At 40.7% G+C, this 19,601-nt stretch overlaps 1 protein-coding gene across 1 annotated transcript in view; it reads left to right on the plus strand.

The window, feature by feature from the left end:
- Window positions 1-207: 207 nt before the first annotated feature.
- The window catches only part of LOC141789614 (uncharacterized protein C1orf21 homolog), a 37,224-nt gene continuing 17,830 nt past the window's right edge, over window positions 208-19,601 (plus strand). Inside the window, exon 1 of the mRNA XM_074669113.1 lies at window positions 208-388. The gene's annotated coding sequence lies outside the window, so the exon portion shown is untranslated. The remainder of the gene's footprint in view (window positions 389-19,601) is intronic.

Raw genomic sequence — 19,601 nt, forward strand, 5'->3', positions numbered from 1 at the left:
AAATACTGGTAAAGCTCAAAATTTTGCATTTAAGGCTACTTGGGAGATTGTTGGGAATGAGGGTAATTCGTTATGTTAATTTTTTTGTAAAAAAGGTGAACGCTACAAGCTGTCCTTTCTGGATTTGCTTGTGGTCGCTCACTTTCCCCTTTGGAATCAAAATAAAGAGCAGCTCAGGTTCAGCAGAGATTGCTGAGTTGGTGGGGCACTCCTCGGCAAGATGGCTGCATTGCTGCGCGCTACAGTGGCATCCTGGTGAAATGACGCAAGCCACAGTTTACGCTGAGTCCTCGAGGCTCTGAGCTGCTCTACAGTCTCCTCGCGCAGATCCCGCCCGGAAGACCGACCGGCTATCCTCTAGTGGACCGAGCGGAACCGGTTCATCTGAGTAAGTAACAGCGTGAAATACTTGTTAATCGTCTCCCAGAGGTGTCATTTACTCGTCAGTGTGAACTATGCTCCCGTGTGTGGTTTCTTTCTCTCTTTTCTCCAATCTTTTGTTGTTGTTTCCTGAGAGTACTGTGATTAACCGGCGCTTTCCTTCCTCCTGCACACGGGGTTTCGCATCTGTCGATGTTTTGTTGTTGTTGCTTCTGGTTGTGGTGCTCGCTAAAACGCGAACACAGCCTTGGTTTCAGCATTTTTATTGTGGTTTCAAACGAGACGTGTACGTTTCCCTCGTTTGGAGCGTGTCAGTGTGCTCGCTGGGCTCGGACAGCGTTGGCTCACAGCGCGTTTCAAATTTTCCACACATCCTGGTTGGCTCGTGCCACCCTGTCCCGCTGCTCCCTCACTGCCTGTCCGCCCGCCGCTGGGGAGGCCGTTTGCTGTGGTTGGTGAGGGGGGGGCACTCAACCTAGGGAAGACTGGACCTGGGCTGAAGGAGGCTACAGGCCGTTAACCTCTGTGGAAATGAAACTATGTCCACACACGGAGCGTGTTTGCACGCCCTCTGCCTACTCGTCAGCCTGTAGCGAACAAAGCGCCAAGTGTCTCCTGGTAGCGCAGCTGGACACAGCTGTTAAACCGAACTGCAGCTCAATCCCCGGGACTGGATGGAGCTCTGTGGGCCGGCCTGGAGCTTTTCCTATGCCGTATATCCTCAGTGTGATAGGGGGAACCGTTGCCTTCTGCTGACCATCAGGGTTTTTGGCTCTCATTTGAAAACTCCTCAGTTTTGTTGCCTATGACAGCTGTTGGCCTCTGGAAGGAGCCAGAAAAGTCACATTGCATTTGATATGCAAACACATTAACATGCAGCTTATTTGCTTATACCTAGCCTCAGTCCATTCCAGAAGTATCCTTCTCCACACAGAATGCCACACATGAGAAAAGAGACTCAATGACTAACTTTCTGTTTCTGACAGCTGTGTTAAAATGTGCCATATGGTCATAGCTACTGTAGATTTCCCCTTTAAGAACACCAGAGCATTACATCCATTTGGGGTTGATGCAGCACCCTGGTGTGAAAGTAGGTTTTTGTGGCTGAGCATTACAGTCTCCAGCAGCTTACATCAGGGTTGTATAGGTTAGCATCAAGTAACAGCAATCCTGTAAGTGGATGTTGCAAGTCCCCCTTGATTTATGTGTCCATCTTCATCTATGTGTCTCCATCTGCCGCCCTCCCTACCTAGCTTATTAATGTGTGTATGTGTGTGTGAGAGATTTGTCATTAAGATTCGACAGCAAGACAGAGAAACACAAGTGTCTTCCTCCCTGTGAGCTGATGGACCGGCAGTTCAGGTGGTCACTTGGCACCTGTTTTGGGCCTCCATGCAACACCTGTGATGTCACTGCTTGAGGAGGTGGAGGGTTGCCATGGCTACCAGGATGTCTCCACCATCCATTCGTCTGTCTGTCTGTCTGTGCGTGTCTGTTGGAGGTGGTGCGAGGGAGTTCCCGCGACTGTCTCTAACATCCAGTTTGTGTTTGCTCTGTCTGTGTGATGTTCTCCGTGGCAGTGCTTAGTGCTGTCAGGTTTGATGAGGCAGTCTCAAATGCTGTGCAGAAAGCACTAAGCCAGCACAACATGATCTCCCGTGTTGTGTGTGTGTGTGTGTGTGTGTGTGTGTGTGTGTGTGTGTGTGTGTGTGTGTGTGTGTGTGTGTGTGTGTGTGTGTGTGTGTGTGTGTGTGTGTGTGCATAAATTTGATTGAGGAGCTTGCCGGCCAGTCATTTTGTCCACCTGAATTCACTGCAAGAATTCAAGCTGCAAGTATTTCAGCATAAAACCACAACATGATAGTTTTTCCCCCCTTTTTTAACATCTACTTTATTTCATTCACGCGTGGTTATATTTGTCCTCCTGCATTGCAGTGGACGTGCCAATCTGTCATTATGGGCTGTTTCTGACATGAGTGGTCTTCTGACTGCTCTTCCTTTGAGTCAGCAGGGCTTGGCGGTGCAGCCTGCATGCCTGCTCTGCGTATCTGTGTCTGTACCATGATAAAGCAGCATGTCTCTGTGTCCCTGACTGTGTTTACAGTGCAGTTTGTGTTCATAGTCCAGTTGGGATGGGACATGGAGACACGGTCCAGCACTGAGTTTTCTTGCCAGTTTTTTTTTTCCCCTCGAGTTCTTTTCTTATCTCATTTCTCACTTGTACACTGACTCTGAAGTGCTGTGTGAATCTCTGCACTGCTTTCCCATCAGACAGGATGCATCTGTTCCCCATCACCACCTGTGATGAAATACTGTCTGATGGGATCTCATCTGGCCCGTTCCTTGATAATGACAATGCTACTGTTGGATTCAAGTGAGATCTGAAAAGGGTGTAAAAACTTGAACTAAAGCCCATATATGAGTAAAAAAGGCTGCCTTAAGAGAGGACAGCAAAGATTCAGTGTTCTCCTTCAGATGTTTCCAAAAGCTCCCTGATCATGATGCGTCTGTGTGTGTAACTTCAAACATAGTCCTTTTTCACTTCTGCCAGGCCTGAAATCTTGACAAGTAAGGAATCAGTTCAATAAGTCTATTTCTGTTTTTTTTTCTTCTCACCAGTAGTTCGATTTTGAAGTCATTGATGCTCATTTCAAACTACAGCTGGGAGCAGACAGTGCAACCAGTTGTAGTGTTGGGCTTATTGATTTACAGCTGTTGACCAAACGGCCACGTTTTGAGTTGAAACTAAACTCCAGATGAATTTTGAAGGTTAGTCTGTAAAATGTGGGGAAGAGGTGAAAAAAGTTTTCTGTTTACTAATAGTTTACAGAATGAAGGCTTAAGTGTAGAGTTCCCTGGTGTAAGGATCTAGAAGCAGTAATAGGTTGTTATTTTTCAGAGATGCACTGAAATTATTAGGGATGTCCTGATGAGCCTTTTTTGCCACCGATCTCGATTATTTAATTTTAAGTATCGGCTGATACCGATGCATTTCCCATGTAAGTGAACTACATTACATGTTGTTATAGGAGGTTTTGGTCAAACTGAACGCCTCTTGAAAAGATCGCAGAGAATACATGCGGCTGTTGGACTGTCTTCACTTTCTAGTTTGACGTATTTCCACACTGCCGAAAGCTAACAGACTATACCATGTTTGTTTTCACCTTTTGAGCTGTTTCTCCCTGTAGAGTTATGGTAGGGTGCTGTAAAGCAGACGTTGCTGTAATGTGTCTGGATGTGCACATGTTCTGTAATAGACCCAAGTGTGGCTGCTGTTCTGCATCATTGTACCATACCGTATGTTATGATTCTCTCATCAAGTTCATGAGACCGAGAGCGCTTTGTTTTACTGACGCAGTAGAGTTCGGCAGCAGTTTTTGCATAATTATGGCTAATGTGAATGATCAGTTGAGAAGAGCAGCTAAAATTCCAGATCACAGATATTTGAACAACTGCCAAAAGTCATCCCGATCTGATACTGGGTATCAGGATCGGGACATCCATAATTGTGACTAGGGCTGCATGATTATCGCAATCGCAATCGCAATGTCAGCACATGCAATTCAGATTTTTCTCCATGATAACCAAGCAAGTCTGTAGACTCATCATGACACAACTTTTTTTATTAAATCACAAACACAATCACAATCACAATATTGTCCACCTAATCGCAAATCGCACCTTTTCCCCAAATCGTGCAGCACTAATTGTGACCAAATTATCGAAACACTTGGCTCATAACTGTTAATGATGCCAACATTTTGGGGATCATGTCTGTGTAGTTCTTTACATATTTTATACAAATGAGTCTGAATTAAAATGCTGTGATAGGAGGCGCAGATGGCCTAGCAGTCTAAGTCGTACCCCATGAGGTTTGCCTTCGAGTGGGTGGCCCCACTCGAAGGCAAACCTCATGGGGTTTGAATCCAGCCTGTGACCTGTTTCCCTGCATATCGTTCCCCACTCTTGCCCCCTTTCCATCTCTATACAGTGTCCTCTCATATCTCATTAAATGAATGAAAAGCCCCCAAAAGACCTTCAAAAAATCTGCTATGATAGTCCTCCCTTTAAAATGTGGATTACGTTTTGACAGATAGTGGTTTGACCAATATTTGTTCCTCAGGGCTGTTACAAAATTTAAGGGATCGGCATTTCAAGTAAAAGCATTGTTTAGTACTCCCTGGTAGCCATTTGACAATTTGAGAACTTTTGATGCCTGTAGAAGTCTGTATTGTTTGTATGATTTGCAGCACATGTGGTGTTATCCCGTTATTCCCAAGCACATAGAAAAACTACATTTCTTTGTTTTGTTTTGTTTTGTTTTTTAGTTTTAAAGACAAAACCATTGTCATATGAAGTAATCAATTTTTTTTGTTAATGACTGTTTGAATGTTCAAAAATCAATGCCCATCTCTAATTGATTTGTGACACTGATATACATTTACAATAAAATATGGAAAACTATCTATTCATAATATTAAATCTACATCACAAGACTATGTCAGAACACTTTTAACAAGTGTTTAATCAAAACCAAACTTTCAACTTGAGATACAGAAGTTAAACAGTCACTGTTCAGTTATGTCGCACTGTGACGTCAAGCCAATCAGATATGTTGTGTTTAAGAAGTAAGGTGAGGCAGGGTGGTGAGTGGAAGAGGGAAAAACACACCTGCAGAGCGAACTGCTTACTCAGTTTTCTCTTTTTTTACGATCAGTAATTTAAAGCATAAATTCAGATAATTGGCCAAGCTTGTCAACAGGTGACTTCTGTATCCCAGTTTAAAATCTCTCCTCTTAATAGTCATCTTTCACAGCTTTGAGTTGAAGCCACAGTCTTGGGTACTGACTTTAGCTCATGGTAGTTACTGTATTTGTAGATGGACCAAATGCAATTGATGACCACAAGAAAAATGTCATTAAATGCCAAAAACATTTTGTAACACAAAAAATAATTTGAAAGATACAGAAAAAATCACAATGTGCAAAAAATTCACAAAATGCAAAAAATACTGCATAAGACATTAAAGTATCCTACATAATGATCTTTTCATTGAGACATTTTTGTTGCAAGAAGTATTGTGAAAGACTTTGTCGTCCAAAAGTTTTAATTTTTTTTTTTGAAAAATCAAGTTTTTTTTGACATCATGAAATGTTAGCACAGTTAACTCCCCAGGCCTTTGTAATTTTAAAAAGTGATCAAGGCCGTCATCATATTTTTCAAATGGGTTTCTTGAATGCAGTGTGTGGTCTCCAGATTGCTTGTTATAGTTTTTTGACTTTCAGTCTCATTTTCCTGTCAATTACAACCAAAGGAACACTGTGTTCTGAAACTGGAGCGATGTTTTATCGTGATGACTAAAACTGTCGTCAGAAATAGTACCTGATTTATGTTCTGTCTTTAATTAATTGCTAATTTCCACTGAGACAAATTATGGGCAGGATATAGATAAAACTAACAACGTTTTATTTCTCTGACATGAGAAGAGTAATGGATGGATGGATGGATGGACGGAAGGAGGAAAAGATGGATGTAAAGTACTTTTAATTCTGGTGTATTTGTGACACGTGTATCTTGAAAAAAAGAGTTGAGTCATATAAACTAGCCAAGCTACTGTAGTAACATCAGCCTGTGAATAACAATAACCTGGCCTGGCATCATTACTCTCTCAGACAGCTGATTAAAACCTGTTGAAGAGTCTATTGAATTAAATGTTTCCTGGTTGTAGCCTGTGCGTCACTGAGCCAGATGATGGGTCCACGTAGAAAAGTGCTGCTTTACATCTGAAAGAGCAACACTGTGGGTGTTATATCACACCAGCCATGTCGAGCCATTAAACACAGGCTCACCTGCAGCTCCTCGGTGAAAGACCCAAAGCATCTCAGCGCCTTTCCTTCACACACTGACTGACATCTGATGCAGCTTTGCCAATTATCCCGCTGCCTGCCTGCCAATAACACACAGATTGATATTCATTTCCCTTTAGCTGTGATAATTTTTAATGAATATTAATGCTGCTATTCCTTTATTTTTCTGGTCGTGGGTTGGCTGTTTGCGGTTGAGATGGACTTGGATGAGGAGACATAAACATGCTTGACCTTGTGTTGGAGTAGATCTCTCTATCAGTCATACGATGCTGTCTGATAGTAAATGTGATGACCGAGCGCTTACTCACAAAGAGCTGCTACACGTGAACACATCAAAGCCACAATACTAAATGTGGATCACCTTTTATAGCTTTACTGCAGCTAGGAGTGTTGCTTTTATTATGACAAACTACAGCCACCACAGTAACTGTCAGGTTGAAAAATACGCCTCTAGAGTGGATCTGAACAAAATCACAATCTTGAATCAAAGGTGAGGCACCAAGGTTTGCAATCAGTGTGTTTTAAAAGTCAACCTTTGAAACGGAAGGGTGTGTTAATGACCCACCCGATGCTCTACTCATCTATTCCTTTTCCAGCTTTGTTGTGATTTCTCGTTGTCACGTCTGCGAACTCCCCATCCTTTTGATCGTGCTTTTCACCCACCAATCACCTCTGGCTCTGACCTGCTTTTACCTCAGACACACACTGGCAACAGCCGAACAGAGCGGTAGTTTTCAGTGCCAGTGGAGCCGGCAGGACTGCCACTTGCCTCTTTGCTCTTTGAGGGAAAATGTCTCGCTCTCCAGAAGCCAGTGCTACAGAAAGCCAGCTGGTAATGGGCCTCCAAGGAGGCGTTTTATCCTCTAGCTGAGGCTGTATTAGGTGGAACAATCCACTTTCGTATGGTTTTGGTTCTACCTGCACAGAGTCCTGGCCCAGTACAGCTCAGATTTCACCCACCCATGCCAGGCTAAGCTACTTACGTTCTGCTTTCTGTTTCTCAAGCATGATTTTTCAATTTCTGCTCCTTTCTTTCTGTGGGCCTAAAGTGAAAATCTAGACCTCAACCAAAGCTAACTGTAAGTGACGGCTCGCCTTCTATGCTTAAAGCTGCACTTTTTTCTCTGGCATACCTCAGCTATGTGCAATGTATCCCTCGTTGTCAGTCACACATCCAGGCTAAGGTCTTACTCTCACAGAAACAGAGGAGCTCCTGTGTCCAACCTTTAACCGCCCCCAAACTCACCATGTTCCTACAACCATCCCTCACTCTTAAGCCACTTGTCACCTTTTGTACACCAGAAAGAAAGACCTGAGAGCCCCTGTGCTCCCAAAACACTGTCAGAGTAGGAAAGGAGAGCTTTAAGGAGCAGGAGAAACCTTAGCTGTCCACTGTTGTGTATGTTGTGCAGCGTCCCAGGCTTGTCAGACTGATGGAGGGCTTAAACTGGAACAAGAGGAGAGGTGCAGCATTTGCTGCCTGGCTAGAGTAAATATTATGGTGCGTTGGCCCAGGAGTCATACTGACGCTCTGTCACCAAGTGAAGCAGAGACACTCTGCAGCACGCTGCGCTGATCCACCGCCAGACTTCAGGTACAACATTTAGACTTTTGCCTGTAAGCGCTAACATGTCAGGTTAACAAAGCTCTCATTGGAGGAACATGTACGGTGTGTTTGTTGTTGTACAAAGTTTGGCTGGTCATTAAAATGAGATGATTGATAGACTCAGTAGATCAGTAATAGATAGGGATGCACAATATTGGATTTTTGCTGATATGCCGATATATATATATATATATATATATATATATATATATATATATATATATATATATATATATATATATATATATATATATATACCTTTTGGCCGATACCGATAATCAAAAGTTTGTGACGGTCTTATTTGTTTAAGAAACACACATACAACAAGACAAAAAACATTTGATTTTACCATGAATAAGAAATGTGTTATTTTTTCAAACTCAAGACATTCAGTATTAAAATACAGAAAAATAATTTCTTTAGATCACATGAACTTTAAATGTACAATGCATTTTTAAACATAACCAAGTTGCATTTGATTATTTTAGAGCTACTGTAACAACCTGGTGACAGACACAGAGCTCTGCTGTGCAAATAAATGAAGTGCTACATTTTATTTAAGGAGCTTATTTTTCAGATGGAAAATAATAATTATCCTAACTGAATAGCACCTTATCGGCTGTGCCTATCTGCAGAAATTTTCATATCTGCCGATACCGATAAACGTGTTTTTAAGCTTTTAGCAGCCAATACTGATATTGTGCAGATAACACTCAAGAATTCATCTTTAATATTTTTATCAGAACACAACAGACCTTTTTGGAGGATTAAAAATTTTAATGTACTTCTACATTGCCCTTCTTCTAACACAAGAATTTAAAGTTATGTACAAATTTTCTAACCTTGCAGAGCAGATGGACCTGCCTGATTTAGTTTCTGAACTCCTGTAGGTCCATCTTGCCAGGCTCCATTGACCAACGATTTCACTCGGCTAAATTCTGACCGGCCCAATCAGGGAAGAGAGGCGGGAGCTGTGGGAGCAGACTTTCGTACTTGTCAGCGTTCCTTTGATTCTTAAGTTAACTTTACGAAAACAGCAGCAGTCATCTGGCGCCATTATCACAACTGTTTCTCGTGTTCCTGTAGTTGTTCGTCTATTTTTTCTCAGCAGCGGCGCACATAAGCTACGTCATACTGTGGCTTGATGTGGATTGGTCTGTGGTGAGTGTGTCAATCAGAACAGTCGTCCAATCACCAGCTGCTGATTTTTTTTAAGGTCCCGCCTCTGAAAACAAATCCAAAGAGCTGCTACCCAGACGGACTAGTGAAATATTTCTGTGGCGGATATATGAAACTGTTCGTCAGGTTACAAATTTTCAGGCATAAAACTGATCCATTCAAACTTATGTTTACACAGATTTTCAGGTGAGTGCTTTTGACATTTCCTCTAAGCTTATAAGTAAGAGACTGAAAGAAACACAGTGGATGTGTTGTTATCAGAATCTTTATGGCTTGTTGAAATCTTAATGGCTGTGTTCAGTGTTAATAAAAAAATTTAATTTCTCATCTTTAATAAAAAAGGTTTCCTGGAGTTTATCACATTTGTAAGAAAAAAAACTCCCATGATTGAGTCTTCTTCACTGATTTACACTCTGAATAATGTTGAGCGATTGCTTAATACTACCAGGGATACTAAACGGATATCTAAGTCTTTCATTATTTTTATGGTGCCACATGTGATTTAGTTATCCAACCCTCTTTAATGGTTTTCTTCAGTGTTTAATTTCACAGACAGGCCAATCCACCCCTACTCACTTCATAAAAAAGTTTAAATGAAATGAAAAATTAACCCTCATGACTACTTTGCTTGTTTTCTCGTCTTTTTTTAATGATGGTGGCTTCAGATCTGAGCAGACCAGCAAAGCTTGGCTCAGCCCTCAGTAGTGCAGTGTGATGAGGAGGAGGATGAATCTCTGCTCTGTCACAGGTCCGTCTTCTGAGTGTCTCCCTCTGGCTTTGACTGCTGCTGATGTCATCACTTCCCCTCCCAGGCTTTCAAATCTTTTTCTAACCAGGAAGCTGAATCACAGTCAGCCACTCCTGCTGCAGCAGCCCAGTGACAGGAACTGAGGAACAAACCAATCTGCTAGAGGATTACCTGCAACACCCCCTCCCAGAACTGTGCCGGGCCAGTTTTTCAAGCTCTGTGGTTCACTCACTCTGCCTCTGGCACAACCCTGTGTTTGAGAAACCTTTGCTCTAACTGCACACTGCTTGGCCTGTGCGTACTGTGTGTGTTTATACGAGCATGTACGCTCACATCCCCATGCACAGTCCTGTTGAGTTCCACCTTTGACAAACTGACTTGTAAATAAAGACTTATTCATTGGACTGGGAGTAAGTCATGTCCCACCTCTAGGTATGCAGGCATGGACAAGCCAGTGTGTTTGCCAAATGGTTCTCAATTTAAGGTCTTGGTCTGTTGCCATCCTGTAAGGATTTCTTTTTAGCCTCCCTGTGCATTTCACAGAGTTAGAGCTGTTTGAGTTGCAAAGGTTTCTGACTTAGTTATGGTGTATTTCAGGCTGCTTGCAGAGGAAAACATTAGAAGACGACCCCCTGCCAAATCTGCTGTAAGTCTAGCTTGAAATGACGCTTGAGCTGCAGACTGACATCACATTTATTTATATCTGAATCAGGCTACTACTCTGCTGTGCTTTGGCTAGTGCGCCTGAGATAAATGTTCAGCATTTGGAAAGAGCTGCAAGGATCCTGAGATGGTTGAGTGTGCCAGTTGGTATTAAGAACTCTTATCCCCTTCAGACGATGCAATGTTTATCAGATCATGTCGGCTCATCTTGTGTGTGTGTGTGTGTGTGTGTGTGCGTGCCAGCAGGAGCCAGAGATATTTGGCCGATATGAGGGTCTTAGCTGACTTTCCAGGCTAAGCTTGTCCCATTGACACACTTCCACTTCTACAGGAGTAGGGGAGCTAAGAGCTGCACACAGAGCAGCTGTCCTGTGGGTTAAATCAACACTGTACAACGCCCCACTGTGGGCTAACATGTGGCACCACTGAAAGGCTTATTGGGTAGAGCTCAGTACAAACTCTGGTAGATTCCTCTACCAAAAGTGTAATAATGGAGCAGAAACAGTGTCGAGCGTTGGAACCACGGATTACTCCTGAAGTCCCTTTATAGCAGCAGGTCAGAGGACTTTTAAACACATATCGGTGTGTGGGTCGGGAAAAGTTTAAATGATTTTAGAGCTGATTCTAAAAAAGATACACCAACTAATATTGCAGCAAAAGTAAAAGCTTCTTTTTTCTATTTTAAAGGTCTTAAAAGCTACTGAGAGATGTTTTTAACTGTTTGGAAAATCTCTGAAATGACTGACTCCTTTTCACAAACCACAAAAACAAACCCGCATTTTAAGAATATGATCCAGAGATGTCTTGATGCTACATCCTAGTGTCGGACACCATCCTGGGCACTGCATACTTCTGAGCCAGAGTGTGCTTCTTGCTCTATGTTTTGAACCCAAATGCTAGTTGGCCATGTGATTCCCATGCCAGTCAGTTCATCAGTTTCCAGTACCACCACATTTTCTGCTTGTTGATGCACAGGAAGCCGTGGCAACTTTAAACATGTTATCTAAATTTTTTATCCGAATCAGAACTACTAACTCCTTGATTCACCAAGTATTTTCCCAAAAAGAATAAAAGTAATTTGACTCCTTTTTGTCAGATGTGGTCTCTCTGTGCTTATCTAAACAAACAGTAAATATCAAATGTAAAAGAAAGTGAAAAACAAGTAAAAAAAGAAGCTGTAAAATATATATATATATATATATATATATATATATATATATATATATATATATATATATATATTAACATTGAAGTTATATAGTGCAGTTATAAAAGTCTTTTAGTACAATGTCAAATGGAGAAAAATGTACAATAGAAAAACAGACAAACAGGCTGTGTGTAGTTATGTACATCAAGGCATTTGCATTGTTGTCCTATGACAGTGATGATGTTCATCAGTGGGATGGCCTGTGGGAAGAAACGGTTCCTGTGTTTTGTTTGTTTACAACCTGATAAATGTCGAGCAGTAGTTGATCATACTGCAATTATTACACACCAGAAAAGGGAGCAAACATTGGAGGAAATGAAACAGCAACAAAGAAGCCACCCTGCAGCCAATCTCTGTGAGCCCAGGTGGAACAGGAGTCTGGTCCTGCCTGAGGTTTCTGCCTGTCAAAAGGAAGCTTGTCCATGCCACTGTAAAGGTCTCTCCTCATGGTGGGTTAAAATGTGAAGAGAATCCCCATCCTGTCTTTATGTCTTTAACAATGACAGGTTTAGACCAAGGTTATTATACAGTTCTGTGTTTTTCTTAAGTTTTTATTTTTATTTCATTCTGACCTTTTGTTTTGAGTTCCAGTTTAGTTTTATAGTGTCTAGTGTGTAGTTTTTTAAGTGTGTTTTGTGGTTTGTTTTTTAATTTTTATTTCCACTTAAGAAATATTCTGAAAACTTTATCACTTTCCTCTGCAGTGCACTTGCTCCAATCAGAGACAGAGACAAATCTCAAATAGGCCTCTGCTGCTTTCTCCCAGCGTTTGCTGCCACTAACGCTCTGCTAGCAGACAAAAGGTGGACCAATGCTTGCTTGTGCACATGGGCCTTTTGGTGTGAAACAGGCCGAGAACTGAAACATTTCATATCCCCCCAAAAGTTGTGATTTAACGTACAAGATAAATTGATGAAGACAAAAACTTAAGACGTTTTATCCTTAATTTTAGTTTGTTTTAGTTAGTTTGGGAAACTCACAATACAGTTTAAGTTAGTTAAAATTTCTTTTGTAAATCCCTTATTTTTATTTTTATTGCAGTTGACAAAAATGTTTTGTCACGTCTTGTTTTTTGTTATTTTGTTAGTTTTCGTTAACTATAATAGCCTTGTTCTAGACCTGCTCATGATTTTGGAAATCATCTTGGGCGGATGCTTATCATGGTTTAGTGCTGTTGATTGTTGATTGATTTATAAAGCTTGCGGTCTGCAGTGTGTTGATACTAATGGTTTACTACTATACAAACTACTTACTGGTGTTGCAAGACTTCAAAACAGTCAAATTTGATGACTGAGCAAGGTTTTTTAGGTGTAAGACAACACCACATGTTGGATAATGACTCGTATTTTCAAACCCAGTCTGACTTCCTGCTCTAACTGGTTGTATCAATTTGTGTAAGTACCTGTTGTTTCATTGAAGCCCTCCTCCCAGTCTCATTACAAGCCTTCCACTTCTTTATTTATAGGTGTATTTAGCTTTGACCTACTAGCCGTAGCTTATATGTATAAGCCAAGTAATAGCAGCTTGGCTTACAAATCCACACCGCCTAACATTATCCCTCCACAAAACAATGGCTCTGGGACTGCTTGGCCTATTTATAGCCAGCTCCTACTCACGTTTTGATGTTTCAATTCACTCAAATCAAAGCTCTTCAAACAGATGCTGCCCACACACTGGAGACTCTTTTCAAACTTCAAACCTATCAAAGCTGTTCACATTTCTCAATACACTCTCATCAGAGGCTTCAGGAGGGAAATCTTTCTGCTTTGCTGTTCTAATGCTCACTTCAGTTCTACCCTAAGAGCCCAGAGTTAAAGGAAACCACTGTCTGCTGTCTCTCAGAGGCTGTAGGTACTTTTACGCTGTCTTTTTCTGTCTGTAGCTCGCTTAGTCTTTTTCTTCTCTGCTCACTGCGCTGTGATACTCTGACAGGTAACATTCGGCCCTGCGGCAGTGTTTACGGGCACAACCCCCTCCTTACACACACACGCCTCAAAGAATCTTTACTGAAGCGACTCTGTCATGAGATTATGCTGGATGAGTTTATAATTTGAAACTTTACTTGTGGTGTCTCAGTGAGACGATGTGGCTGAGACTGTGTTAAGACTTTCCAGCTGTGCATGTCTTAGTGGGTGTGTGTGTGTGTGTCTTAGTGGGTGTGTGTGTGTATGGGTGTGTATGTGAGCTGTAATTGAGTTGCTCCAGAGCGGCGGTTGTAATAAGAAGTGTCCCAGGCTGCCTGGAACGAGCTGATAAGCTGTACGCTGCTCACTAGACCGGGACACACGCTGCAGGCCACAGGTGACACCAACACGCTGTTACACATCCAAAGCATATGTGTGTATGTGTGTGTGTGTGTGTGTGTGTGTATGTGTGAGCCTTGATTCTCTCTCCCTGGATAGAGCCTCCTCTCACCTGCAGTTCCCGTGAGAAATGTGTGTGTAAAATCATCTCAGGCTCCAGAGATTACAGTCGTTTTACCTGAAGAGCTGAGAGATTCAGATTCCCTCCTCCTCTTCTGCTGAGCACAAACACACCAACAGCATTTTTATCTCAGGAGCAGAAAATTAAAGCACTATCAACTCAATCATAAACACACCTCTTTGGTAACTAAGTAAATACATTAATTTGGTATGTTTTTAACACTCCTCTGCTGTCTTTCATTGTGGAGGAATGTTTTAATAGTGATAGTGTTATTATTGGGCAGTAACGTTTAAAAAATAGTTACAGCTTTACGCATTCGGAATTTCTGACCCGAGTCATGTTGATTCAAGACTTCTTTCTTTCTTTCTTTCTTTCTTTCTTTCTTTCTTTCTTTCTTTCTTTCTTTCTTTCTTTCTTTCTTTCTTTCTTTCCTCTCTTACTCATCACATCCTTTGATTTTATGGTTAAATATTTGATTTGTTTGTATTCTGTGCTTAAGATTAGCACAGAGAACATGTTCATCTTCTGACAGGACTGGTGTAAGAATATTATGGTGGCCAGGCCAACGTACAGTCAGAGGTGATTTTACCTAATCCCTGATGTACTGCGTTTCACTATAGAGGGGCCGTGAGGACTGTCTGGATATTTTTTTCTTGGGATAAAGACTCTGTTTCCCATGAGTACTAGCTAGGGATGGGTATTGATCAGGCCTGAACAATTAATCGAATTTAAACCAATGTGTGTTCACACTGTGTTTCTTTTTCATTTTTAAAAAAAGTTCATTCCACATGTTGACATATTTCAGTAGTTGAGCCACAGATTTGGTCTTATTTACATTTCTGCTCTTTATTTAGTGTGAGATTCATAGAAGAGAGGATTCGTATTTATTTTTCATATTATTGTTTGTACCAGGCCTCTTGTTCTGTCCAGCTTTGTTCCTTTCTCTGATTTAATTTAAGGTAATTAATGATAATTTTATAACATGTCTACAAGGCTTGAAGTTAAATCAGTCAATACTCTACTGTGATTTTAATAGTTAAAGATGTGTTTTTCATCTCAATTCATGCATCAGTTTATCTCATTTCATTATAACATGTAGGCCTGGCCCACAGGAAAAAGATGTTTGTAGGTTGACAGCATCCTTTGTTGTGTTGGTCATACTATAGAATGGTTTATTGCTTGTGTTCAGTGAAAAATGTACAATAAACATTTCCAACATATTGATACAATTTTATTGATATCACTGCCTTCATCAATTCTGCAAAATGCTACCAGGTGGTTCAACAAAATATTAGAGTGCGTGAACTAGAGCCCGACCGATATGGGATTTTTGGGGCCGATGCCGATACCGATACTGGGGGGGGCAAAAAAAGACGATATCCGATATATCGACCGATATCCAATATATTGGCTGATATATATAATAAATTCATTGATATTCACAGGATATATACTGTATATGAACAAAAATTATTATAATACCCATATGATTCAAGACAGAGACAGAACACTATTGAATTAAAACAAGGAAATTTAATTATAAAACTGTCAACATAAGAACTGTAGTATAAACCAATGATAAATAAAAACAAGCTGTAAACACAATAATAAATAAAAAAGTCAAACTGTGAACACCTTAAATAAATAAGTCAAACTTTAAACACAGTAAGTAAAAAAAAAAAAAAACTGTAAACACACAAAGAGCAACTTACACGACATTAAAATGTTATTCTATAGTCTTACATTAGATAATGGTGGACATGTGAATTAACAGTAGCATTTATCTCTGTTTATCTCACAAAAAAGCAACTTTTGGGACGTTTAAACGTCGATAGTCTTACATTACATAATGGTGGATGGAGGGGCAGGGCACTCAGGCAGCGTGCAGCGTGCAGCCCAACACACAGGAGCAGGAGCGACTGAATCTCTGTGGAGCAAAAATTTTCATTATCGGCTACATTTTGGCCGATGTTGATTAATCGGTGACATGCATCGGCCGGCCCAATTAATTGGCCCGGCCGATTAATGAGTCGGGCCCTAGTGTGAACCTTTTTTTTGGTGGTGTGTTTTTTTGGCCAGACAGTGTCACTCCTCAATTGGTGCATTAGCAGGAGGGGAGTACTGAAGGACCTCCCTTTCTCTCTCTTTCTCTTGCTTCCTGCAGCATGTAAGGATACAGAGCCAGTGGAAATCAGCATCGATCAGTGATGGCAGTTACATAAAAAAAAAATATAAACATAACAATGGTCTGAAATGATTCTTGGGCAGCCTGCCCAGGTCGTGTTTACATGTGAGAAACACTGTCACAAAAAGAATCCTGTCTTAGCTGGACACTTAAAATTTCTGAAGTCTGACAGGACGAAATGAAAAAAATCAAGGAGGCCGTAAACAAGCTGAAATTTGAGCTTAACAAATAAATAATAACTTCAGCCAGAACAGCATTGTATCTGAATTCACAGATATTTTCTTTTGTTTTGTCATTTTCCACTCCTTATTAGGAGTCTGAGCCTTAGCAAGTCTCTGCATAAACTTTGATTTCATCTTATTATAACTCATTAGTATTTTGGCCCCAGCTACAGGAAGGAGACTCTTGAGTCAGAGTATAAAATCACAGTAACATGCACTATTGTCAGATCCATACATTTAACTCATACAGCACCCACCACCCCTCTCTGCACCCTGTACACCCTGCCTGTACACCTGGTGCTTTGTGTGCTATCTGGAGAGATGGAGGCTGGTCAGCTCCAGCCTAAACATGGGCGTAAACACTGGCCTCCTGTCAACTTCAAACGCTCAGAGGATCACTGAAGGAGGGAGGAGGAGCAGGCGGTGCTCTTTTGAAGCTCTGTACTTGTCTGTCCTTCAGCCTCTCCATCCCACCTATTTTTCCATCCTTACTTGACCCTTGTCCCCCTGCCTCCTTCCTCCTTTCTCTGTCATTTCTGCTTTCAAAAAAAGACTCTCTCTTCATCTGAGACCCCTCCCCTCTCTGTTATGTAGCAGCTCCACAGGTCTCATTTTGTCGATTGATTACCATTGGCTGCCTCAGTGTGTGTTTGTGTGTGTTTGTGTGCATTTGTGTGTGTTTGTAACCGGCAGCAGTCTTTTGGGCTCTGTCAATGACAGCATATGGCATGTGTAAGTGACATGGAGACTATCTATAGTGTATTGTGCCAGATGGTGCTTGTGATTGACTGACAGTGACATTTAAGGCTTCACATTGGCTGTTTTTCTAGGGCGGAGGATTTTACTTTTATCTTTTCCAAATAAAAATGAATTGTTGTTATTTTCTGCCCCACATCTTCAAAGGGCAGCTGTGTGATTTAAAGACATGCTCATAAATCTGACTGAACATGAGTTCCTGTGTGTTTTGTTACTTAGCTTCCTGACAGGATAAAAACAACCGTGACAAATTCAGTCATTTTTACGTCAGCAGGTTGCTGCTTGTTCTCTACAACTTGTTCTCAAGGATTTTTTTAACCTTTCAGCGTTTTTTTTTTCCCAAAAAATATTTCCACAAATGTGAATTAGTCTTAAACATTCCTTTTCCTTTTGTTACCATTTCCCAGAGGTTTTAGCAAGACACTTGTCCTAAAAGTTGATTAACCCTTTACGACTTTTCAGAGCATATCTTAAATAAAAGATAAACTTTTGTTATACAAAAATAAACTGTATAGACTTCTGGCACAACTAACTGGAAAAAATGTCAAAATGTGCAATAAACCATAAAAAATGATCAATTTACACATATTTTTCTAAATACAAAAATGTCATGGCTGTTTCCTAAAAAATGTAAATGTAAAAAACATGATGATGTGTATTCAACATAGGAAGTGACATGGACAACAGCGGTCTGGATCCTAATGTTTTTGCTGTGTACGCTTTATACTGGATTTCTGTAAGTAGGAGGAAACAGGGCTCCTGACATGTTGAAGATGCAATTTTAAAGTGTGTCTCCCTAGATTTGATATGATTTTTGATGATCAATCTACCTCATCTGGTTTCAAATCTTCCACCAATTGACTCATAGCACTCGCACTGTGCTGGGCTCTAAAGGGTTAAACAGTCTGGCATCATCCCTTTTGGTAGTCAGTATCAGAGTAACTGTTTGGTTGAACAAATCTTCTTAATAAATCCATTATTGTGACCTGAAATATTGGTTATAAGTTGTTTCTCAGCTATAGCTCCTGTTGATGTTTCTGCCACACGGCTCTGTCTCTCCACCACCCAGGTGTAAACATAGAGAGATGGTTTCTTGTAGTGCTACTGGACTTGGAAATGAGGTGAATGTTAGCTGTGTCTGGATATAAGTGGCATCAGACCACTCTACTAGAGTAAAGATTTACTAGATTATACATAAACCAGTGTGAGGGCTAAAGGCTGGAGGTGCTAGCTTTAGCCGCACTCATCAACTAGTTTGATATGTGCTTGGCTGTGCTGTTTTCGTGGTAGAATTTGGATTTTTTCTTTCGAAGAATAGGAAACTACTCACTTCAGAAAAGCCCTAGTCATAACTACTGATCGGTGCAACTATAATGACCCATATCAGTTAGTACAACAAAATGTGGGAAGCTAGGCAAGGTAGCCACAATGCAAACATTCAGCCCATATGGTCTCAATTTTAATCCTGTAAAGCCTGACCCATCAAAAAGTAGCCAGCAAAATTCTAATTTTTTGGAGCTTTGATGTTTATTACACATTTAACAAAATCCACAAAAATATTGCCATATAGTTATGTTTATGAAATTTAATTTGTATCACATTGGACAGGTTTGGCAGTTTTAAATAAATATGCATTCTTTCAATGCAGAAGATTTTCATTTTATAAAATGAGTAACAATTTAAAGGTTATTATTTCCACACCTTTTTAAAAATGAGCAACAGTTTTCCTGAAAAGTGTGGATGATTTCATGAGAGCAGCCATATAGAAAAAAGGCCAAAAACACAACTTCAGCTGCCTGTAGTGTTATGATAATCCTCGAGGGGGTAGAATACATTTTTTAAAACTTGTTTTTAAAAACAGGTTTTTGAGGAAACTATTTTAAATGTTAAGATTGAAGTCTTTGAAACTTCTGAATTGAATATGATACATTTTGCATTATAGGGTTAACAAAGAAAACTTTTAGCCCGACATGACTGAGTACCAATTAGTTGTTTTTAAAATGCTCAATACTGAAGCCGTGATTGGCCAGACCGGGGCCAGGTTCACTGGACAAGATTTGTGTGCCAGAAAAAAAAAAGGAAAATAGCTTGCTCATTTGTTTGTTTCTCCGTCTAGCATCTTTAGCTCTTTGTATGTGTCCAGCAACTTCACAAATCAATTTACAGCACCAGCAGCCAGTGGTTAATTAAAGAGAGACACTGACAAACCCAGTGAACACTCTACCTGCACGCTGTCACACTGAAACTTTAAATGTTGTTAATCATTTAACTTCAGCTGCTTGGATGTCATTTGTTTCCTTGTGAGTGTGTTGAGATAAAAAACAGCTCAGAAGCAGTAAATAGTGGAGTCTTTGTTTCTAGTGG

This window comes from Halichoeres trimaculatus, unplaced genomic scaffold (genome assembly GCF_033239565.1).
Source record: "Halichoeres trimaculatus isolate MK-OKI-2021-1 unplaced genomic scaffold, fHalTri1.1 fHalTri1_scaffold_4, whole genome shotgun sequence".
NCBI classification, from domain to species: Eukaryota; Metazoa; Chordata; class Actinopteri; order Labriformes; family Labridae; genus Halichoeres; species Halichoeres trimaculatus.